Below are 26,277 nucleotides of genomic sequence, written 5' to 3'. Positions count from 1 at the left end.
CCCGAACTACCTTTTTTATTGGATCACGGTTCGTATTGGGATATCAAAACGAGATTTTTTATTTTAAAACAAAACCGAATTTTATTCAACACGAAACGAAAATTAAATAAATACGCTAATTAAATAAAATGTGACAAAATAAATAAATGACTAAATGAATAAAAACTATAGTATATAAAAAAATAAATAGGAGAAGAGAATAAATTAAATAAAATAAAGAGTCTAGTCCTCGGATAATACCTTGAATTCGGTATCTGACAGTCGAAGCCGATTGATTCCACGAACCGCGAGCTTCCGTTTTTTTATGAAAAATTTAGTAAAAATTGAACTTAGGGAATTTGGAGATTTTCAATTTTTAGGAAAAAAACTGTTTTCTCCTAAAAAAATCAACTTCTTCTCTCTAGAAAAAATATTCTAGTGTGAGAAGCTCTCCCTTTCTCTCCTCTTTTTTCTCATGGGGATCCGTGCCTTTTATAGGCAAACGGGTCCCCGGACAAATGGGCGACGCCCAAAAGAAATTGGGCGTCGCCCATTGCGGTTGGGCGGCCGCCCAACCTAGTGTTGGGCTACCGCCCAACCTTGTTGGGCGGCCGCCCAACCTCCGTCGGGCGTTCGCCCGACGTGGTTGGGCGCCCGCCCGACGACCCTCGGGGCGTGCCTCGAGCCATCGGGCGTGTGCATCCCGCGGCCGCCGAGCGCGCGTCCCACGCCGCCGGACGCTCACACGTCGCGACCGCCGAACGCGCGCTTCGCGCTACCGGGCACGTGCGCTCAGCGGCCCACGAGAGCGCGCCCCGTGCCACCGGACCCGGGCATTGCTCGGACGTCGAGAGCGTGCCACTTGCGGTGCGTCCGACGGACGCCGAGCGCACGTCCCGCGCCGCCGAGCGGGCGTTCGACCATTGTCGTCCGTGTGCCGGATGCCGCTAAGCACCCGCGCCGTGCCGCTAATTTTCCTTCGCTTATTATTCTTTATATATTTTTTGTTTTTCAAAACTTCCGGAATCAATCACTTCAACCGTCTTGTTTTCAGGTTTTCGTCACAGGTCCTCCGACTCAGTGTCTACACCCGTTATCTCGTGAAAGGTGGGCGATGCAATGTGATAATAGATAGTGGGAGCCAAGAGAACATTGTGAGCAGCAGCGTCGTTCGAAAATTCGGGTTGTTGGCGGAGGCGCATCCCAATCCCTATAGGGTGGGATGGATCAAAAACGTAGGTGAACTTAGGGTGACCCAGAGATGCAGGGTACCTATTGTGATTGGTGATTACAGTGATGAAGTCTGTTGTGATGTGGTCGATATGGATGCTTGCCACCTATTGTTGGGCTGACCCTGGCAGTTTGATAATGACGCCATCCACGCAGGAAGAGAGAACACTTACAGATTTGTGAAGAATGGGGTGAAGTTCGTCTTTACGCCAATGATGAGAGAGCCAAAGGCCGACGAGAAGTCTACCTTGATAGTCTGTCCTACACACAAATCATTTATCAGCGAATGTGAAGACAGCCAGATGGTGTATGTGGTAATGGTTAAGGCGAATCACGAACCCTCCCAAAGGGGCGAAAGGGAGATACCGAATGAAGTGACCCACCTACTTGGCGAATATCAAGATCTGTTCCCTGAAGAACTGCCGAGTGGGTTACCACCTTTGAGGGACATCCAACATCATATCGATCTTATGCCTGGGGCTAGTTTGCCAAGTCTTCCCCATTATCGAATGAGTCCAAAGGAAAATGACATCATGAGGCAGAAAGTGGAAGAGCTCATTGAAATGGGATACGTTAGAGAAAGTATGAGTCCATGTGCCGTCCCAGCCCTACTTACGCCTAAGAAGGATGGATCTTGGCGGATGTGCGTGGACAGCAGGGCTATTAACAAAATCACTATCAAGTATAAGTTCCCTATTCTAAGGCTGGATGATATGCTAAACCAACTTGGTGGATCCCGAGTTTTCTCCAAGATTGATCTCAGGAGCGGTTATCATCAGATACGAATTCGATCTGGGGATGAGTGGAAGACCGCCTTCAAGACCAGAGATGGATTGCATGAGTGGTTAGTTATGCCATTCGGGATGACTAACGCCCCTAGTACTTTTATGAGGCTGATGAATCAGGTGCTTCGCCCGGTGATTGGAAAATTTGTAGTTGTGTATTTTGATGACATCCTGATTCATAGCGAGACCTTGGTGGAGCACGTGGAGCATTTACGGGTAGTGTTTGACCTGTTAAGGAAACACCAGTTATACGCCAACACTAAGAAGTGTGATTTCGTCATGGAAAGCCTGGTTTTCCTTGGGTTCGTGGTTAGTGGCGATGGGGTCCAAGTTGATGGGGAGAAGGTAAGAGCCATCCGAGAATGGCCCACTCCGAGGAATGTGGGGGATATCAGGAGTTTTCATGGGCTAGCAACATTTTATCGTTGATTCATCAAGAACATCAGTGCCATAGTGGCCCCGTTGACAGAATGTTTGAAGAAGGGAAGGGGGTTCGAGTGGGCGGATGACCAAGAGAGGAGCTTCGCCCTGATCAAGGAAAAGTTGAGTACAACGCCCGTGCTGGCGTATCCCAATTTTGATAAACTGTTCGAAGTTGAGTGTGATGCCAGTGGAGTTGGGATTGGTGGAGTCTTGATGCAGGAAAAGAGACCCATTGCATATTTCAGTGAGAAGCTCTGTGAGGCACGGTAAAAGTGGGCCACGTATGATCAAGAGTTTTATGCTATAGTGAGGGCGTTGAAAGTGTGGGAACATTACTTGGTGGGGAAAGAATTCATCCTCTACACTGACCACCAAGCTCTCAAGTACCTGGGAAGTCAGAAGCAACTTCGAAGCTCCATGCATGCCCAGTGGTCCGCCTTCATAGATAAGTTCCCCTATAAGCTTATCCATAAGGCTGGAAAACAGAACAAGGTGGCGGACGCCTTGAGTCGAAGGGTGTCACTAATAAAAACAGTCAACCTGGAGACCGATTATTTTGAACACATCAGAGGAGAATACTTGGCGGATCCTGACTTTGGCAGTATCTGGGAGAAGTGTCAACACCAACATGGGGATGGGGCGTATCATCTGATGGATGAGTATCTCATGAGGGGCAACCAACTTTGCTTACCCTGCACTTCCATCCGCGAAAAGGTTGTTCGTGATCTACATGGCGGATCCCTTGGAGGGCATTTTGGGCGAGACAAGACATATGAAGCAGTGAGTTCTCGTTATTTCTGGCCTAAGATGAGAAGAGATGTTGCCTACTTAGTAGAACAATGCTATATTTGCCAAACCGCCAAGGGACGCACTACAAATGCTGGCTTGCAGCTACCTTTGCCTGTGCCAGAGACCATATGGGAGGATCTGTCCATGGACTTTGTCCTAGGGTTGCCCAGAACTCAGAGAGGCATGGATTCCATCTTTGTTGTGGTTGATCGATTTTCAAAGATGCCCCACTTCATACCTTGTCGTAAAACTAATGATGCCTCAGCGACTGCTAAGCTATTCTTCAAAGAGATTGTCAGGCTACATGGCGTACCTAAGAGCATTGTCTCGGATCGTGATACGAAGTTCCTTAGTCACTTCTGGCGAACGTTGTGGGCTCTGTTTGATACGTCTCTGAAGTTTAGTACCACCGCCCACCCTCAAACAGACGGACAGACCGAGGTGGTCAATAGAACTTTGGGAAACTTACTGCGCAGCAAATGTAAGGATAAGCCCAGGATGTGGGATGTGGTTTTAGCCCAAGCTGAGTTCGCCTACAACGGCTCTATACATTCGGGAATCGGGAGATCCCCATTTGAGGTAGTATACACAAAGACCCCAAATCACGTCCTTGATATAGCCCATCTTCCTAAAGGAAACGTGACTGCCAACTAGCTGGCTAAGGATTATGTACAGATGCACCAAGAGGTGAGAGAGACTCTTGAGGAGAGAAATCAGAAATTAAAGGCTAAGGCGGATGAGCACCGTAGGGACCTACAGTTTGAAGTTGGGGTTGAGGTTATGGTATATTTGGGCAAAGAGAGACTCGCCAACGCCACAAGCAGCAAGCTTCGGCCTAGGAAATACGGGCCACATAAGGTCACCAAGAAGATCAATGCCAATGCCTATCATATAGCATTGCCGAATTGGCTCGGTAAAATATCACCAGCATTCAACATCCGTGACCTTAGCCCGTGGAAGTCAGATGGTCCTCTGGAGTTCAACAAAGACGAATCAGTGCCGAGATCTTTTAAATAAGGAGAGAATGATGCGGACATCCTAACTGGCAGCACTGATCACGCGTGCTCTGGCGGATCCTCAGACATCAAACCCACGGAGGTTATACCGAGGAGGGCGGATCCCCAGGACATACGAGCAGGGCGGATCTAGGAGTACACAAAGAGGCGTATCAACATCTACCCTGGACGGATCTCTAGGTTTACTTCCTCCCGAAGTAATTCACCAACAACCCTGACAATCCGTACCTGTACCATTGTACTGATTGTCGGGGCGTATCACCTATTTTACCCTTTTACGGATAGCCTTATTGAAACCCTAGTAGGGGTAGTCCTTGTCTTTTACTATCATTAGGAGGATGTATTTAAACCCTCATTTTGTAAGGATGAACCAACTTTTATCAATCAAATATCATTCTCTTTGAGAACCTAAGGTTTATACCTTGTTTATTGGGATTCACTCCTTCTAGTTTAGCTAGAGAAGAACCTCTTTGTTGGTTTATGATTAAAACCTTCATTTATCGCTTTCAATCTGTATCATAAATGAGTGTAATGGAATGTAAAATATGACATTAACTTTGTTTGAGAGTTTTTTTGGAGAGTTAATGAAGTTCAATGAAAGTTAAACTTTTACTTTCTTTAATGTCCAAACTCTAACCTCTAAATTGGGGTTAATTAAAGTAACGGAAAATTCGTTAGTTAAACTCTTAACTCTCATTTACATTATATAAACTCTCAAATAAAGTTAATTTTTAACTTTCATTTCCATCACTTCAATATTTATGCTAGTAACGTGTACATGCAGAGTTGAATTTGATGATATTTTGATATGATACAATCTTACAAATAATCTATCATTCTTTTCTTATTTGATTGCAAATCGATTATCAAGCAATCTCATCTAAGAGGGTATTTACATCTGTGTTTGGTTCTGGAATAGTAGGATGGTTGCACTTTTCTGTAAACTCGTAGAAATTTTGTGATGTATTTTGTGATATTTATTCCATCTTCCCAATCTTGATTAATAAGCCTATATGCTATATTTTAAACTAAAAGAAGATATAGCTTAACAACCCAAGTGCTAATTAAAATATTGGCCTATTAATCTTGAGTATTAAATTTTCTTCAAAGGTTGTTGATGAATCTAATCTTGTACCGCTGAATTTGGAGATTTGAAATACTATATTTATGTGAAGGTTGTTGATGAATGTCACCTTGTATCTTGGAATTTGGATTGTTCAAATATTATGGAAGATTGTGTTTATGTTGTATATAACTCATTTTCATTGGCATTATTTAGAAGATTTGAAATACTATATATATATGGGTGAGATCCAGTATGACAAGGGGTTAGGGTGTGACAATGAGTTTATTGTATGACATAACAAAACTACGTAGTTTTGATGATAAATGAAAAGGGCAATGTGGCAAATTTGTAAATAAAAAGAAAGAGATGATAGAGAAAATTGTTTTATTTCTTTTCTTTAAAATACATTTTCCCGATATTTCTAACCTCATTTTTCGAAATTTTTTATACTATTAGACTCGTCTAAATTAGACGGTCATTTTAAGATCCCTGAAGCTCAAGTAAAAAAAATTCCGGTGAACGGAATTCGGGTGGGCGTTTTCTGACGAAAAAAAAGTGCCCGGAAAATTCTCAAAAAATTCCAGAAAATGTAAAACATTATTCTGAGAAACTTTAATTCTTGGAATGAAACGAGATTTCTTACGGTTTAGTCCCAATAAAACTTGTTCCTTGATTTTATCCATTTTACATGCTTCAACAATTTGTTGGGTCAAAACCGTAAGGAATCTCGTTTTGAGCCAAGAATTAAAGTTTCTTAAAATGATGTTTTACATGTTTTGAAATTTTTTGATAATTTTCTGGACACATTTTTTGTCATACTTACATTCTTCCAAATCAGTGTACCATTTGTTCCAACATAATACTTATATTGTTCCAACAGAATAAATCAGCGTATCAACTTTTCCAACAAAATAGTTCTATTATTTCAGCATAATACATATATTGTTCCAACATAATAAATCACTTTACCAATTGTTCCAAATCAATTTTATTATACATGTCTTCAATTTCATTTTTGTTTCATAAGTACAAAAAAATGCCTATGGTTTACACTTTTTACAAACTCGAACCTGTAGTTTTTTTTTTTTTTGCCAAAAGAGGTATGTGCTAAACGCCGTTAGCAAAGAATGAATTTTTTCACTCACTCCGTTATTTTTTATGACGTGGCAGTTTGACCCAAATTTTGACCAGGGGCAAAACATGTATTAAATTAAAATATTTGATATTTAAAACCACAAAACACAGGCCCCAAAATCGCAACTCTTCCTATTCCAACCTTTGAACTTCAACATTACCAGGCACCATAAACCACTGAAAAACCTCATAATCAAGTCGGAATTTGGAGGGGAAAAGTCGAAATTCATCATCTTCTGCACCATACGGTTCGTATCCACCCTATTTTCCAAGAAAATGGAAAACCCTAAGGAAGTATGAAGGAGCAGAAGTAAGGGTGAAGACCACTTTTTGAGGGTGTAAAAGCTTGGAAAGCAAGTACATACACGGTTCGCACAGCTCTCTAATCTCGATTTCGTTACGTTCTGTTTCTTTTAGTTAGGGTTTTTGCGATAGGAATTAGTATATACGATTTTCTTGTTGTTTTGTTACGAATTTGTGGTCGTTGTTGTTAAGGTTGCATGTTAGTGTTAATGAAGTTTGTTGATTTGGGTTCTCTTTAATTGATGTCCTGTGAGTTCAGAGTTGTGCTTTTAACAATCTTCATATGCTATTTCTTGTATGATGTATAGTAATAATGGCACAAATGAATGTTTATACGTTGTTGTTGTTAAGGTTGCATGTTAGTGTGAATGATGTTTGTTGATTTGGATTGTCTTTAGTTCGATGTCATGTGAGTTCAGAGTTGTGCTTTTAAAGATGTTCATATGCTATTTCTTGTTTAATGTATAATAATCATGGCTACAATGCATACGATGATTATTCATTACGGTAGTGAATGGGTAGACATGGACAAACAACTCAATGTTGGAGGTAAAACGAGAATGGTGAAAATGGATATTGACTACATGAGCTACTTTGAGCTAGTGGATATTGGTAAGGATGTAAGGTATAAACACTCAGTACAAATGTGGTACAAGATTGCTGGGTTATCTGGATCAGAAGAAATTGAGGAGATTGTTAACGATAAGAGTGTTAGAGACTTTATTGACTTTAATACAGGGTATCTGCATACAGACATTTACTACATGGAGATAAAGCCATTACAAGTTATTGATGACAATAGGTGTGACATGAACGAGATCCCAAGAACAAATGCAGCTGGCTCTAATAATGTTGGTGAGAATGTTTACACTTCTTCTAATGGTGCCAATGATGAGAGTGTTGAGGTTAGTGTCAATGATGAGAGTGTTGAGATTGGTGCCAATGATGGTAATTTGGAGGAGATTGGTGCCAATGATGATAATTTGGAGAAGATTGGTGTGAATGCTGAGAATTTGGAGATTGGTGCCAATGATGAGAATTTGGGGGAGATTGGTGTGAATGCTGAGTATGTTGAGATTGGTGCCAATAATGAGAATTGTGAGATTGGTGCCAATGATGAGAATGTTGAGGATGCTTACAATGATGAGGGCGTGGATATGGGTGCCAATGATGAGAATGTGGAGAATGCATACAATTATGATACTGGTGCCAATGTTGACACTAATGAGGGAGGGTCTGATTCTGATGATAGTGATGACACTAATGAAGGAGGATCTAATTCTAATGACAGTGATGCGGAGGATGAGAATGTTGACACTGATGAGGGCGAGGAGAATGTTGACAATGCTAACAATGATGACATGGGGTCTGATTCTGAAGATAGTACTTATGTTTAAAGTATTGATAGCAATGAGGAGGAGAGTGAGTCAGAATCTCTAGAGGAAGAAGTAGAACCAGATCGAGATATCCCAAGCACAAATGCAGATGCATCTGTTGACAATGATTTGGAGGATGATGATATGGCAGAATTTAATGAGAGAGGATATGATAGTGAAGAGTTGCATAGTTTGAAGGGCTCTGATGATGAAGGTCCACAATATACGGACTTCAATGAGAATACTGGTTTTGCCAATCCCCAGCTATGTGTAGGTATAAGGTTTACTAATGTGCATGTGTTTAGGAAGGCTCTGAAGGAGTGGTCAATCAAGAATGGCTATGACTACATCTTCATGAATAACAATCAACAGACGGTGACAGTTAGGTGCAAGTATAAATGTGGATTCAAAGTGCATGCTTCTAAGCTATGTGGATATGACACATTTCAAGTGAAGACATTTCAGCCAGTCCATCAGTGTCCTAGGGTTAACAAAAACAGGCTTATAGGTTCTGCTTACATTGCAGAGAAATACCTTGAGGACTTGAGGGACAATCCCAATTATGATGTTGATGCACTCGGTAATAAGGTGCAAAGGGAATTGGGATCTGAGGTGTCTGTAGCAAAGTGTTACAGAGCAAGAAACCATGCAAAGAAGTTAGTTGATGGAGCTGCAAGGGAGCAATACAGGAGATTGTTTGATTATGGTGCAATAATAGAGAAACAGATGCCTGGTAGCATGGTAAGATTTAAAACTGAGCTTGAGTTGGAAAGGGTTGAGGTGCCTAGAGAAGGAGAGATTACAAGGCTACCTAAGAAGATAGTTACTTTCCAATATATGTATGTGAGGTTCAGTGCACAGCTAGAAGGTTATAAGTCTGGCTTGAGACCAATAATAGGGCTTGATGGATGCAGTCTAAAAACACCATTGGCTGGCAAAGGAGGATGAGAAGAGCCAAAAATAAAGAATTGAATGTCCAGGTAAGGTTATATCGGTTAGACATGGTCATTTGTTTACATTATATAACTGTTTAATCTAATGATGTCGTTTTCATGTTTTTTTTATAGTCCTCACCCCCTAGACGGACTGGAAGACTAAAGAAGAACGCCCGTACATCTACACCATCATCTGCACCATCATCTCGGCCTTCATCATCTGCATTGCCAAGGAGGCGTGTAAGAACACCATTGTCACAGCCACAACCAGCCTCAACTCCACTCTATACAAGCATACCTACAGTTTCAAGTTCGCAGCCCCAACCTATGGCGAGTTCACAGCCTCCCAGGGCAAGCAGGATGACACTCGAAGATATCTTGCGGAGGTTAAAGAGATGAGATTGGGATTAGATGTTTTTGTGGGTATGAAGTACCCTGAAGTGCACTTTTTGGATGCTTATAGTATGTTAGATGTTCTTTTGTGGGTCTGAAGTACCCCGAAGTTCACTTTTTGGATGCTTATAGTACAATTTATGTGGCTAGCGAGTCTAAAGTACGCTGTTTTTGTGTATGTAATTACAGGTTTAGTTAAGACGTTGGAACGATGATTACTTAACTGCTTTTGTAATGCATCTTCTATGTTTACGTAACTGATTGTGTAATGCATCTTCTATTACAGGTTTTGTGTCAATTACATGTTTCTATAATTCTTACAATTATGTGTCAATTTTGTGTCAATTACAGGTTTCTATCATACAATTTTGTGTCAATTTTGTGACCACCAAGTACAACCTTAGCTTCATTGTAAATACATAATTCTTGTGCTTACTAATGTCACTAATATCAACCCTAAACCATACCTATAGAACCTACTTCAGTTTACCAAATACCTTTACATAATGCTAACCAACAGATTAAGCAAACATTCCCATTTTGTGTCATTAAGAACAACATGAAAATTAAGCAATTCATATCACAAAATACCAATACCAATTCATACCACAAAATACCATTTCATACAAAATCTCATTTCATGCCAATTGGTATCACAAAATACCAAATGCATACCAAAAAATCCAAGAACAATTCATGGTGCCAAAGACTTCCTATCATTATTCCCTAAATCCAACCAATACATCTCTAACCCTATTATGACAATAACCAAGCAAACTAAATTTCCTATACAACAGTTCCATGTCCATCTTCTTCCTTGCCTCTGACTCTGCACCGTGAGTTCTTTTTCTGCCAGCATCTTTTTAGCCAAACTCAGCTCCAACTCCAACTCTTCAATCCTTTTCTGAGCAATGGAAATACCTTGTTCGTATATCTTTCTCTCCTCCTTCAATGCTAATAACACCATCTTTCCCCTCCTACATGGTAATTCATCTATCCATTCAAAAAAATTGCAGCCCTTCACCTCCTTAAAACGCCCACAACCAAAAAACTGCATGCCCATGTTCCCCGGCGTCTTAGCTGTTCGTAGTGGTGAAATGAATCCGCAATTGCATCTCAGAGGTCCTGCTAATTCTTCTTGACTTCCCTGCACCCACAAATTTGAGGATGTTCGACTCATCCTACCACAACGAGTTCGGGATTACAAAATGGTGGAAGGAGATTTTCGATTCGTGCTAGAAAGGGGAGCGTTGGGTATCCAATTAAGGAATTAGGGTTAGCAATTTTGGGAGAGGATAATTGAATTGGGGAAAAGGGGAGAAGAATGGGGGTTGCGATTTTGGGGATTTGATTTTGTGGTTTTATATATCAAATATTTTAATTTAATACATGTTTTGCCACTGGTCAAAATTTGGGTCAAACTGCCACGTCATCAAAAATAACGGAGTGAGTGAAAAAATCCATTCTTTGCTAACGGCGTTTAGCACAGACCTCTTTTTGCAAAAAAAAAACCCACAGGTTCGAGTTTGTAAAAAGTGTATACCACAGGCATTTTTTGTACTTATCCCTAGTATTTAATATAATATCTTCAAATTTATATTAGTTATACTATTTAGAAAATAATTCTAATTCTTATATTCTTCCAACAGAATAATTATATTGTTCCAACAGAATAGTTATATTGTTCCAACAGAATACTTATATTGTTCCAACAAAATATTGCAACACATAGTGTTGAAAGGTAAGACCAAAAAGTACCCAGAAAATTATCAAAAAATTCTAAAATATGTAAAACATCATTTTAAGAAACTTTAATTCTTGGCTCAAAACGAGATTTCTTACGGTTTTGACCCAATAAATTGTTGAAGCATGTAAAATGGATAAAATTAAGGAAATTATTTTATTGAGACTAAACCGTAAGAAATCCTGCATCGACCCAAGCATTAAAGTTTCTCAAAATAATGTTTTACATTTTCTGAAATTTTTTGAGAATTTTCTGGGTACTTTCTGTTTTCTCGCCGGAAAACGCTCACCTAATCGTCGGATTCCATTTACTTGGGACTAAATCGTAAGGAAACTCACTTTGAGTCAAGAATTAAAGTTTCTCAGAATGATGTTTTATATTTTCTGGAATTTTTTAAAAATTTTCTTGGTATTTTTTCTCACAGAAAAACAAATCGCCGGATTCTATTCACCGGAATTTTTTTTACCTGAGCTTCTGGGTTCTTAAAATGACCGTCTAATTAAGACGAGTCCAATGATATAAAAGTTTTTGAAAAACGAGGTTGGAAAAGTCGGAAAAATGCATTTTAAAGAAAAGAAATAAAACAATTTTTTCTTTCCTTTTATTTACAAATTTGCCACCTTCCCATGGTTAATTACAAAATTGGTCCTTGTCACACAATAAGGCTGTCACACCATAAGAAATTTGTCACACATGATCTCTCCTATATATATATATATATATATATATATATATATATATATATATATATATATATAGATTATATATATTATATTTGGTGGTGTTTCTATTTTATGTTAATTATTGTTTTGCATTTTGCGCCCCCCCTGCTTTCTCAAAACAGCGTCGCCACTGCTTCCATCTTCTCCAGCGGTCCTCGGCCAGCGCCGCCCTTGCTGGTACCGTGCGTCGGTTCCGATGGGTACCCCTTCCGGTACTACCCCGCCCCCGGTGCCACCGGACAGGCCTTCTACTCAACAGCAAAGCAAGAAGAAAATCAAAGGCGTGAATGACGACCCTAAGAGGTCCAACCCGTCGGAAAAGGTGCTTTCTCTAGAGAAAAGAAAATACAATTTCAGAAGTTATAAGGGCTCCCTCCTAGGGCAAAGAGAGAATAAAGATGATGAGATGGAGCTTGTACATGAACAAGGTTTTTTTCCCAAATCCTTCCCATATGAACCAGAATCTGATGGTGAGCTAAAAGATGATGAAGACCCCTGCTGCCCTTCCGTTCGATTATGAGCAGCAAAAAAGAAGAGTATGTGGCAGCCATGGTGTGAAGCGTTGATAATCAAGGTCCTCAGGAAGAAGGTGGGATTCAGATTTCTTAATCAAAAAATTATGTCATTCTGGGTTAAAGAAGGTATAGTTAACTTAATTGATCTCGAAAATGATTTTTATGTGGCAAAGTTCTCCAATGAGAATGATTATTGGAATGCAATCCGGGGAGGTCCATATCTGGTTGCAGACCATGTCCTATCGGTCCAACTATGGAAACCAGACTTTGATCCCTACGATGCTAACGTGAATCGAAATTCTTACTTGGGTTCGCTTTCCTGTCTTACCAATTGAATACTATAACTACCTGTTCCTCACAAAACTTGCAGAAATGGTGGGGGAAGTCAAGTTTATTGATAGCAAGTCATTAACAGTGGAAAGGGGAAAGTTCGCTCGGGAATGTATTGAAGTTGACTTGAATAGATCGCTCCTCTTGAAGTACAAGCTCAGAAACAGGGTCTAACGTATTGAGTACGAAGGCCTTCATACCATTTGCTTTGAGTGCGGATTGTATGGCCACCTCTCTGACAAGTGTCCAAGTGCTAAAGCGAATCAATAAGAGTCCATGGCAAAACAAACTGAGTCTAACTCTGATATCGACAACATTTTTAGGGATGTGGTGGAGAATGACTATGGCCCCTGGATGACTGCAAAGAAACCCGCCTGTCGCCGCTCTAAGGCAACATCTAAGCCAGAAAATAAAGCCGCGGACCAAGCTGCTATTCAAAGAATGATGAACATAGCCCAAACCATGTTGCCAAAGTGGGGTGGCATCATGGACCCTAAGGCGAATGGGGGAGTTAATAAAGAGCAGAGTGTGAAGGAAAATATCGGCTCTCATTTTGAAATTCTCGATGAAGTTGACGAGGAGATCGAAATGGAGACCAAGGATATTAATGCAATGGCCACAGATAGTAGTGGGAATGGTGAACTGGGAGAAATCTCCAAGGCTACCACTACTTCTCATGCCAACGCTACCAAGGACATGACGATCCAAGGGGAGCCAAAAGCAGGCAACAACGAACCTCAAGCTAATGTATTTAAGTTGGATCCTCCTCTGAAATAGCAGACCAGATAGCAAAGCAGTAATGAGTCGAACAAAGCTACTAGCTCCAGTCCAAAGGGGAATCTGGTGAAAGATAAACAGAAAATCTTTGACAAAAAAAATGCAAAATCATGTCAACCATGACAACTCAGTCAAGTCTAGCCCTAAGGCCAAACAATCTTCCTAACCAGGTTCCCTATTATCTCTTTTTCTTTCTCTTTTATGGATTTTCTTTTTTGGAATGTGCATGGTGCGACGAACAGGAATACTCGTCTCCACCTAAAGGATATGCTAAGGCTCTACAAGCCTTCTTTTTTTGCTGTTATGAAAACCAAATATAGTGGTAATATAGCAGATAAAGTTGTTAAAAATTTCAGGGGTTGGAATTGTGTTAGATCAGAGGCTCAAGGGCACGCTGGGGGTATATGGCTCTTCTGGAAAGCAACCACTCTTGATATCCAAATCCTTGAGATCCATCACCAATTCATCCATTGCGAGGTTAGGCAGAGTGTGAAGCTAATATGTATACTTTCAGTTATTTATGCTTCTCCCTGCCTAACTGACAGAAACTTATTATGGAGCAATTTGACTCATCTTAGTCAATCAATCATCGAGCCTTGGCTTCTTTTGGGAGACTTTAATGACATTAGTGATTTGGAGGATCATAGGGGAGGCAACTCTTTGTATGCGTCTCGGGCTATCAATCACAAAGCACAGATGGATGCTTGTGGCTTACTAGATTTTGGTTTTTCGGGGGCTAGGTTTACCTGGAGGAGACAACTCTTATCTGTTCGTCTCGATAACGTGTATGGGAACTCTGAGTGCAGGCTAGCTTTCCCAGAAGCTACTATTCTTAATCTTCCTTTTCGGCACTCAGATCATGCTCATGTCTTGCTGAAAGTTAAGGGTTTAGGGGGAAGTAGAGAAAGGAGACCGTTTCGGTATCTTATGGCTTGGGAGGAACACGAGGACTTTAAAAACAACGTGGCAAGGTCGTTGAAAGGGAATGTTCATCCTGCTACGGTAGCTTCAGATTTCAAGACCAATGCCCTCACCTGGAATAAAAAGGTGTTTGGAAATATATTTGCTAGAAAACAACGCATTATGTTTCGTTTGGCTAGCCTTCAAAAACTCTTAATTACCTGATAGGGGCGTTTCGTCCCTATCTTTTAGCGTGATTTACGGTCTAATTTGGGACTAAATAAATAAGTTTAATTACAAAATTAAGTAGATTTTAATAAAATTACAAAATAAAAATAAATTCCGCACTTTAGGTTAATTTTCTTTATTTTGAGTAAATTTAGAAAATAAAACGTCAAGCTAACTCGGCTCTCGAGAATTGTATTTCAGGTACGAGCAAGGAGCAAAAATCCACCGACATACGCGGGGCGTATCACCCTCCACGCAGGGCGTGGAACACATTGTCAGAAATAATTGCTCAATCCACAGACACCACGTGGAACTTACCCACTGCCACGCGGGGCGTCCTACCTTCCACGCGGGGCGTATGAGCAATGATAAGCAATAATGTCTCAATCATGAATGTCAGACTGCAAGATCTTCTAAGTCAACTGTCAATATGCGGGGCGTACAACCATACACGCGGGGCGTGTATGGGAAGTTCTTCAGTCCAAAAAACCAGAGACTCATATACGTGAGGCGTACTTCAGGCTACGCGTGGCGTAAAGGACCTAATTCAAGCAATAAAATCTCAGAAGCTCAAGCACGCGAGGCGTACCCCAGTATACGCGGGGCGTGGTTGAGACAACAAGATCCGGATTTGGTCCACATGTAGGAGGTTTCTGACGGAATGGGCAAATACGCGGGGCGTCCTCCACCATACGCGGGACGTGTCATGGGAAAACTACAGAAATAATGTAGCTCCATACTTGTGCCTTGTGAATTTACAATGTTACCCCTAGCTTGATATGTATAAATAAGAGTGACTAGCACTCATTTAGGAAGCTTTGGACATACATTTCTTGTTATAGATTAAGCTCTTGTTTCATAGTTTTAGATTTTGTTTTTAGGCTTTACATAGCAAAACTCTATCACCTTGAGAGCTTGTTCGTTGATTCCGGCATTCCGTCAAAGTTCCGTTCCATCTCCGTTCACCAAGCTCGAAAGCTCCACCTCTAAGTCCTAAGAGACGGCCTTGAGTCTGGTTAGCTAGTTTCGAGGGTGGATTCTTCCCTTTTCACTTGCTAATTAGCTTGTACTCTTCCTATGTACTAGGCTTGGTTGTATTCCATATTTACATTCTCCATATTTATAATTTATGATTCATAATCTCTTTTTCTATATATGTGTGATAACATCGGGATATTATCGCAAGGACCAAAAGAGATAATCGCCTCAAGTATGCCATGTGGCATAGGAAGCCGCCTGGCGGATCCCCCTGGGTTAGCTCTAAGAGATCCGCTGGCGGATCTCTAAGGCGAATCTCTCCATTTACTTAAGTAACGGCTAACCGTCAACTCGGCCATAATGAATCATTAATAGTCTTAACCCGCCAGGTTAAGAGTAACTTGTAACCGCCATTAAATGAGCATTAATGGAGACTCTCTAGTTACCTAGAAGTTATAAATCCACCTACTATAAATAGCCCACGTCTAGGCTATCAAGGTACATTCACTCATACTTACTCTTCGCTAAGCTTTGTCCATTCAGTTTATTCCCCATATTTGTTACTGACTTTGGCATCGGAGTGTCCCCGGCCGATCCCAACGGCACCTCACAGGGACGTGATCCGATCAGAAGTTTCACTAGTGTTATCAATTGGTGCGGTGATCGTGGAATCCTTAACCCAATAAAGGATTTTTCGGTCACATTGAAACATCATGAACGATGAAATACTAAATCCCTCCTCAGGGATCGAGTCGCAAGTAATCACACCATCCAGTGCTGGGCACACGAGTACGACCGCTCCCACAATGAATATCGATGGAAATATGCCCCCAGCATCCTTCCTTGATATGTGCGTTCTGCATATCGAGGCGCGATATGGGATTGAAATTGGAGACCGCCTTCGAGCGTTCACAACTATTCCTTATAGTAGTACGGTTTCTACGTCAGTGGTCTCGTCTCTACCTCCGTTAAACTTTGGTCTGAGACCAGGGGCTCGTGGCTCTTCATTCCTTCAAGCTCATAACGTTGACTCTACGGTAACTACCACGGCGCCAAGTGGATCATGACCAGTTATGAGGGAGCTGTTTCCTGGTGAAGAAAGCCGTAGGAATGACGTGGTCCCCCCTGGCGGATCAGAAGTTCCAAGGTTTAATCTTGATGGGCCGAATGTACCCAGACGACCACGGACGAATTCGTCCCTTGGGGGATTTAAAGAGCCCATTCGCAAAAAGCACAGAAAGAACAAAGATAAGCAGCCAAGATCTCCTTCGCCCCGGCGAACGAAATCTTCACGCCGTGGCAGATCTCCTCCATCTACTGGTCGTAAAAGGCGTAGTAGACCGGAAAAAACGTCTCATTTAGGAGGACCGCCACCCCATCCATCTTCGGGAACTGTTGGACACACTCTGACAGGAGGTCAACAAGGAGGAAACGAGCTGAATCCTCCAAACAAAGGAAGTGGGGGAGGAGGCAATGGAGGAGGAAGGGGAGGCGGGCGAGGAGGACATTTGCCATCGGATTCATCGTCCGAATCAAGTTCTTCATCTTCTCCGAGCAGATCGCCACGAAGAGATCGTCCCAGGGCGGAGCCGGAGAATTTCGATGACAGAGTCAGAGCCCTAGTGCTTCAAATGAATGAAGAAAATGCTAGGCATAATCCATTCGCCAACAGGGATTCGCCTTTTGCAGCTTGGATTGAAGCAGAGGAAACCGAAAGGGCGTTTAAAATCCCTAATCTGGCAATTTATACAGGTAAAGACAACCCGGAGGCTCATGTTCGAAAATACAGAATCATGGCCAGACTCAATCGAGCCACTGAACCTGTGCTTTGCAAAATGTTTGTCACCACGTTAGGAGGCCCGGCTTATTTGTGGTTTCAATCCCTACCTCCAGGCTCAATAAACAGCTTCGATCAATTGAGCAGGGAATTTTGTGCTAAATTCGCCGGTTGCATTCCTGCAGTGGTGAAATCCGGAAAGCTTTTTGAGTTAAAACAAAAGGCGAATGAATCCCTCCGAGACTATGTAGACACTTTTAATCAATTGTGTATACAGATTGTTGACGTAGATATCTCCGTAGCTGTGGAATGCTTTGTGAGAAACACTACTTGTAAAAGTTTGCAAGAAGACCTCATCCGCAAGAAACCAACCAGCATGGCGGAGTTAATGGAACGTTGCAAAGATTTTATAGAGGTAGATGATATTCGCCGAGGCTCACCATCATCGCCAAAGAAGGATCGGGGCGAATCCCGCTCCCGAGACCGAGATCGGGACAGAGACAAACGTCAAGATTCTCCTCGAAACAAATGAAGAGATTCCAGGAACAAATCAACATTTGTCACTTCCTTCACACCTCTTAATGCTTCTAAAAGTGAGGTTCTTATGTGGATCGAGAACAGCCAGCACAAACGGAGCATTTCATACCCCGAGCCAAAAGGGGGGAGTATACCAATAAAGGCAAGGATCCAAAAAATTATTGCAAATATCACAGGAAAAATGGTCATGATACGGATGCTTGCTGGGAGTTAGCTCGAGAAATTGAACGACTCATTGAAAGAGGTAAATTGGATCGGTTCATCCAAACGGAAGGAAAAGACGATGATAGATCCAAGGAGGATTCAAAGAAGAAAGGAAATGGCACTATTAATGTCATAGCTGGCGGACCTGGTTATCAGCCAGCATCAAAAAAGGTAAAAATGATCAACCTTGATAGGATATCGTTAAATCGTCCTTTCTCAGACGCAGGTCTAGAGATTGCACCCCATGCGGATGCACTGGTCGTCATAATGATAGTTGAAGGCTGGGAAATTAGGCGGGTGATGATTGATACGGGAAGTTCATGTAATGTCATCACTCGAGAAGCATTCATCAAACTCAAAGTTGATCCTGTCCAAGTGGAACCAACTATGGTCGATATTCTGGGAGTCACTGGTCATACCATTCAGACGAAAGGCCAAGTTATTTTGGATTGCAAACTTGTTGGGGATGATCAAGTTTGGAAAGGAGATCTGGAGTTCTCAGTCCTAGATAGACAATTGGCCTACAATATTATCCTCGGACGACCATTTATCTCCGAAGTTGCAGCCCTTATCTCTATTCGCCATCTAACACTTTACATTCCTACGGTCAAGAGGGGAGTGATGGTTAGAGGTTGTCAAAAAGTGGCTCAAGAAACTTATTCGGCTTCGTTAATGATTCGCCCTCAATCTAAAAAGGAAACAGAAGAGGAATGCACCACAATAGCAGTGGATGAGGATGATGCGGAGGACAATACGTTACCACACATGGCGAATCTCTCGAGCCGACATAAACACTTGGTCAGAGAATGAAATACACCTATGGTCTTGAGTACTCTTTTTTCTTTAACAAGCTTTTTCCCACGAGGTTTTTCTTGTTAAAGGTTTTTAATGAGGCTCATTTGCAAAGACCTATTTCCTGTAATAAGGTGTTTCTTCCATTAATAAAGATTGTTGGTTTTATTATCCATTTTCTTTTTTATGATTCACTACTGCAATATCAATATTCCAGTCATAAAAAGGAGGCATCCAACGCTCCTCACAATCACAACAGATCCGCCACTTGGCAGATCATGGTCACCAATAGAGTTAAAACGATCCTTGGACGCAAGGTCTTTACACTCTCTTGTCCTTCCCTAAGAAGGACTTACAAGTCCTGCGGGTGGATCGTTTCACCTCAAAGATAGGTGGCAAAACGAACCCCTGGGCAGCTTTACTTCCTCTAAGGAGGAATAGAACAGCTTCAAACCTTCACAAAGGTTCATACGGTGAAGTATGGCTGGCCACCTACTTCAAACAAAAATCCTGAACATATTCACATTCAAAACACTATCGGACACAAAGTGTAAAAGTAAATTAAATAACAATGTTTGGAATCATACTGGTTTTTACAAAAACTTATACAAACAAAAACTAATGATAGCAGGGGCATCCCCTTTTGCGCTTCCCTCACCCGCAGGGCTCACCAGAGGATCCTTTTTCTCCACAGTTGTAGATTCGCCACCAAGAGATACCTCCTTGTCCCCTTTTGGTTCTGAATCAGCCTTAGACGGTATCTCCTGAGGATCACCCTCCACAACTATGGTAGAAGGCTTAGCCTCAGGCAAGGTTCCTTTCATCCATCTTCTTACATAATCGCGGAGATACCCCTTGGCATCAGGCATCTTCTTGAACCTCGCTACATCCTCCGGCTCAGGAACGGCGAACTCAGGATCTGTGGGGAGGACAAAATTCTCAACCTCCTAGCAATGCGCAGGACTCTACGGTAATTAATCTCCTCAAGGAGATATCTTCCCGTCTTGCTGACAATGAGGCTTTTTGCAGGGATTTGGGACATCAAGTGGCCCAATTAAGTCGCCAACAACAAGAGAGACAACATGAGTTTCTCCCGACTAACACCGAATAAAACCCGAGACCCAAGAACCGGGAGACCGCACAAGCAATAACTCTCCGTAGTGGTAAGGGTTTGGAACCACCGGTTCCCAAGACGACTCCAACCGTTCCAAAGGTAAGTGACGAACCGGAAGTGGTAAGCAACCCCGATTCGGATCCAAAACCCATGACTTCCTCGGATAAGAATAAGAATGTGTGTGATCTAATTGGGGCTTACGTACCGAAGCTCCCTTTTCCGCAAAGACTTAAAAAGGAAAAATTGGACCATCAATATGGCAAGTTTTTGGAAATCTTTAAGAAACTTCACATTAACATCCCATTTGCGGAGGCATTGGAACAAATGCCCACCTATGCGAAGTTTCTTAAGGAAATCCTCGCCAAAAAGAGGAAGTTAGAACATAACGAAACGGTAGCGCTTACGGAGGAATGCTCCGAAAATAACAAATAAACTCCCACCTAAACTCAAGGATTTAGGAAGTTTTTCTATCCCATGCATGATTGGTAATGTTGAGTTTAGTAGAGCTTTATGTGATTTAAGTGCTAGTATCAATCTAATGCCTTTGTCTGTTTTTAGGAAGCTCGGCTTGGGAGAGCCAAAGCTGACCAATATAACGCTTCAATTGGCCGATAGATCCATTGCCCGGCCAAAAGGAGTTGTGGAGGATGTCTTAGTGAAAGTGGACAAGTTCATTTTCCCCGTCGATTTTGTGGTGCTCGACATGGCGGAAGACGATTCGGTACCGATCCTCCTAGGACGACCATTTCTTACAACGGGTAGGACTCTCATTAATGTCCACAAAGGTAAGCTCATCCTACGGTTGCAAGATGAGGAGGTAGAGTTTAACATGTACAACTCCATGAAATTCCCATCTCATACCATGGAGGATTGTAACTTCTTAAATTCCATAGACTCTATTGATCTTTTTGTTGAGGATTTTTGTGATAGGTCTTCTGCGGGAACCTCTTCGGAAATAGATGGTAATGAGCATTTGGATGAGGAGCCATTGAACAAGTCGTTTGAATACTCCTCCGAGATAGAACAATGTCTGTTGGCAAGGAGCCGATTCGAGGGTTTGGACCGGGATAGCAAAGCAAAACCAAAGTCATCTCTCGAAGAACCTCCGACTTTGGAACTTAAACCCTTGCCTCCTAATTTAAAATATGTGTTTTTAAAGCCTCCTAATTTCTTACCCGTTGTTATATCTTCACTTTTGACAGAGGAAATGGAGGAAGCATTGATTGCGGTGTTACAAAAACACAAAGGCGCATTTGGATGGACCATTCACGATATTAAAGGGATTAGCCCCACCATTTGCACACACCGCATCTTTATGGAGGACAAAGTCAAACCCTCAGTGCAGCCGCAACGACGACTTAACCCCAACATGAAAGAGGTAGTAAAGGCCGAGGTAATCAAACTCCTCGACACAGGTATAATCTTTCCTATCTCCGATAGTCCATGGGTCAGTCCGGTCCAATGCGTTCCCAAAAAGGGGGGCACTACGGTGATGGAAAATGATCAAGGGGAATTAATTCCCACACGAAAAATAACGGGGTGGCGAGTATGCATTGATTATAGGAAACTTAACGAAGCCACCCGAAAAGATCATTTTCCCTTGCCGTTCATTGACCAAATGTTGCAAAGAATGGCGGGACATAAATTCTTTTATACCCTCGATGGCCTATCCGGTTATATGCAAATCTCCGTTGATCCTTCGGATCAAGAAAAGACGACATTTACTTGTCCGTATGGGACATTTGCATATAGGCGGATGCCGTTTGGGCTTTGTAACGCCCCCGCCACCTTTCAACGGTGCATGACGGCTATATTCTACTCCTACAAGAATTCGACATCGAAATCAGAGATAAAAAAGGAGTTGGAGAATGTCGTGGCCAACCATCTTTCCCGATTACAAAGCGAGCAAGGCAAATCTCTGGAAATTGTGGAGATCAAAGAGACCTTTCCCGACGAAACACTCTACACGGTAACACCTCTACCTTGGTATGCCGACATGGAAAACTACAAGGCCGGTAATATTCTTCCCCCGCACCTTACCTACGAGCAACGTAAGAAGTTCTTTCACGACGCTAAGAACTATTTTTGGGAAGAACCCTACTTATTTAAATCTTGTGCTGATAATATCATTCGTAGGTGCATACCAGAAGAAGAGGTAAATCATGTGTTGCACATGTGTCACACCCAAGAGCCGGGGGGACACTTCGGCCCAAGTCGGACTATGGAAAAGGTTCTACAATGTGGCTTTTATTGGCCTACCTTGTCCAAGGATTCCCAAGACTTCGTCAAATCATGTGATGCGTGTCAACGGAGTGGGAACATCTCCCGTAAACATGAAATGCTCCAACAAGGGATCCTAGTTTGCGAACTTTTTGATGTTTGGGGGATAGACTTTATGGGACCTTTCCCTAAGTTGCATAACAACTCCTACATTCTCGTGGCAGTTGACTATGTCTCCAAATGGGTGGAGGTCGTTGCCTTACCCTCAAACGACTCTAAGGTGGTAGGGAAATTTATAAAGAAAAACATCTTTACTCGGTTTGGAACCCCTCGAGCTATCATTAGCGACGGAGGTTCCCATTTTTGCAATCGCCAATTCGACCAACTCTTACATAAATACGGGGTTGCACACCGAGTCTCCACGCCCTACCATCCGCAAACTAGTGGACAGGTCGAGGTTTCTAACCGCGAACTAAAACGTATCTTGGAAAAAACGGTTAGTTCCTCTAGGAAAGACTGGAGCCTAAAGCTTGATGACGCTCTTTGGGCCTACCGCACGGCGTTTAAAACGCCTATCGAGATGTCTCCTTATCGTTTAGTTTTCGGAAAATCGTGTCATTTACCGGTAGAATTGGAACATAAAGCCTATTGGGCTCTGAAATTTTTAAATTTTGATGTGCAGGCCACGGGGGACCAGCGTCTCCTCCAACTCAATACCCTTGATGAACTTTGTCTCGGTTCATACGAAAATGCCAAGATTTACAACGAACGTACGAAGAAATGGCACGACAAGCACGTGCAAATCAAGGAATTCATCAAGGGGGACCAAGTCCTCTTATATAATTCTCGCCTCTGCCTATTCCCATGAAAATTAAAAAGTTGGTGGTCGGGACCATACACCGTTATTAACGCCCACTCGTCCGGAGCGGTCGACATCCAAGGGCCCGACAACACAACCCACCGGGTGAACGGCCACCGTCTGAAAATATACTGCGGAGGCACTCTTCCACAACACGACGAAGCCACATTCCTCTAAACACCGTAAGCATGCACACATCATGAGAAAGTCGAGCTACTCCGACTCTAAACGTAGCCTCGGTTTGCGTTCCTCAGACCCTTTGTATATATATGTATCATATCCGTTTGTTCTTCTCTTCGTAGGCATTGTCTCTTTTTTCCTTTCTTCCTTAAATTAAAATGAACGAAAAAACAAATTCCTTGCTAATCCAAATTGCTTACGCGGGGCGTACACACTATCACGCCCCGCGCAGCCGAGTCTCTGACACTGTTTTGACAATTCACGGGAAGCGTACGCACTAGTGCGCCCCACGTAGCCAAGTTTCTGATCTTTTTAATAAGTTCAAACGAATGGCCACGCGGGGCGCCCCTCTACGTACGCCCCGCGTACATGAGTCTCTGGCTCAAATAAGCTTAAAACACACCTCCTACGTGGGGTGCCCCCCCTAGGCACGCCACGCGTAGGACCTGACCTTCAAGGGTCCCTTTTTTTCGATTCCATCTTTATTTTTGTTTTTGTTTTTTCTTCTCTTTTGCGACGTCCTTGGAGTATACGTCATTTTAATAACGCGGAGGGCCGTGCAAACCCCGCACTTACTGTTTGTTTTGCACTAACAAAAACAAAAATAAAAATCAAATAAACCAGCAAAATAATTAAACTAATTTATTGATTCTTAAATTTTTTCCGACACACTACCTCCCTCAGAAATTAATTAAAAGTTCCGTTATTTGTTCTTAAATGAAAAAACGTTAACACAAAGGATCGGTTTGATTAAGAAATTTTAGTCTTGATTATGAAGTTATAGAATTTATGCAAAGCCTAGGTTCGTACTAAACAAAATCTTTGAGTCCTAACCCACAGGTCATCTCCATAATGAAATTTAAACAGGCAATAAAGACGGGATAGTTGAAAATTTGACGAGAACTTGAACGTACACAATTTAACCCGAAATTTTGTGAGGTATTTTTTAGTCTAAAAGAGTTCGTACGAGAACTCTATTTCTTTCACAATTTTTCGAGAGCTTTGACTTCACTCGACTCATAGAGTTTGCACCTAATGCCGGGTTAAGTACACTTATTTTGGTAAAAAATGGCAATAGATGATAAAACGAACCCACTTAGACTAATTCTTTTCTTAACTTATTTTTCTCGCTTTCATTAACCTCTAGGAAACCCCCTCGAGCCTATTAACCGACTTTTTTTTGTTAATACCCTTTTAACATTTAGCCCTTTTTCCTCTTGTTTAAATACCAACAAAATCAAATCGCACCAAAACTACCCGAAATAAGCCAAGGCCTTGATAAGTAAGCACCATAAGCTTTCGAAATCGTTTTTGTGCCGCTCTCAAAACAAAAAGGAAAAGAAAAAAACACAATAAAGAGCAAAAGGCATTCTCAAGCTCAACCCGAGCAATTTCGAGTTATATTTTACGAACTTACTAAGGCCAAAATAAAAACACGGTGCGATCATCAAAATGGTGTTTGAACTCGAGTTTCTAAAAATTAAACCACTAAAAAGCCATCCACATTACAACCCCCCTCCGGGTTCATTTTTAATATTGCCTAGACCATAACTTAGGAGGAAAAACCCGGATGAAAATGCAAACTCAAAGTGACTTCGAGTAAGTGCAAAGGAGAGTGCAAAAACACCGACCCACCAATATTTGATCGTAAGAGTGAAATCCCTTGGTGAGGTACTATCGGGTTCTCGAAAGATAATCGATCCCCGTTAATATTGCCTATTAAATTTGATCATAGAGGTTTCAAACAAGTTTTGATCACTCATTTGTCTGCGTAGGTACTTGCCGAAAACTTTGCATAAAACTTTAGCTTTGGGATCACGCACTTGGTAAAACTGTTGAGCGATTTCCGCAAGTGCACGGTATACGCTTGTAGTAATAAAAGATATCGATCCCACAGGGAACGTTTTTCAACAAAACTTATTTATAATCGGTTAAATTTACTTTAAAGGTTTATAATATGGAAAATCGTTTAATCGGTTTTGGTTTTGAAATTGCTAGAATGAGAATTAGATTAGAGTATGAAGATGTTAGAAAATATTCTGATTTAAAAATGAATTTGCAAAACAGGAACGTTTTAGTACTTTAGAAAAGTAAACAAGTATATTTGTTTGCATTAAGCAAAGAAAACAACTTTAAACTTTGTACGAATTATAAAAATGAAATAAATGACGGAACCTCTAATTAATTGGCTTTGAACGCGACAAAACCCTTTCGGGATAGTTGCCCTTAATCAAATTAAAACTCTTTCGAGATAATAATTTGCCTAAGTGTTCAACAAAGTTTCCTTGTAAAGATTTTGGATTAAATACGTTTTAATGAAAACACCAGCAGTCACTTTAGTGGATTGGTTACCATAAGTGCTGCATAAAAATCTATCGAATAGAACAGACTTTATTAGATGAAATATAAATTGATACAAGTTTACAGAGAACATGGAGCATTGAATTCTTCGACGGCGTGCAAGTGAACGGGTTGTCAATCCTTTCCTTGGGTTTCGTTAGAGTTTGTCAGGCTCAAGGGCGAATCCTCTACTCAATCTTCTCGTTGAATCTTCGTAATAGAGACTGGGTCGGTCTACTACCAAAATGAAAACTAAACTGGAACAATGTCTAAACGCTACTGAGTTTGTCATTATTTAGTAAACAATGTGTGTACATCATATTGCTTTTGAAAAGAATCTAAATCTAACTTCTGAATCACTTGACTCGGAATTTCTGCATAAATTCTACACTAATCTCTTTCTTCTACACATATAACATTATTTTTCAACTCTCCATCAACTCTTTATTTATAGATGTTGAAGAGTCTTGATTGAAGTGTCGTATCCGTTGTGAAGGATCATGTCCGCTGCGAAAGGACGTCTTTATCCACCCGAACGATCGCGTTTCGTCGAAAACGAAAGTGTGTAACTAGGCTTCTAAAGTCTCCTGCTCGTACCGAGAATATTAAATTCTCTACCGAGAATGGGGGA

This window comes from Euphorbia lathyris, chromosome 6 (genome assembly GCF_963576675.1).
Source record: "Euphorbia lathyris chromosome 6, ddEupLath1.1, whole genome shotgun sequence".
Classification (NCBI taxonomy): domain Eukaryota; kingdom Viridiplantae; phylum Streptophyta; class Magnoliopsida; order Malpighiales; family Euphorbiaceae; genus Euphorbia; species Euphorbia lathyris.
Note: the sequence above shows the minus strand (reverse complement) of the source record.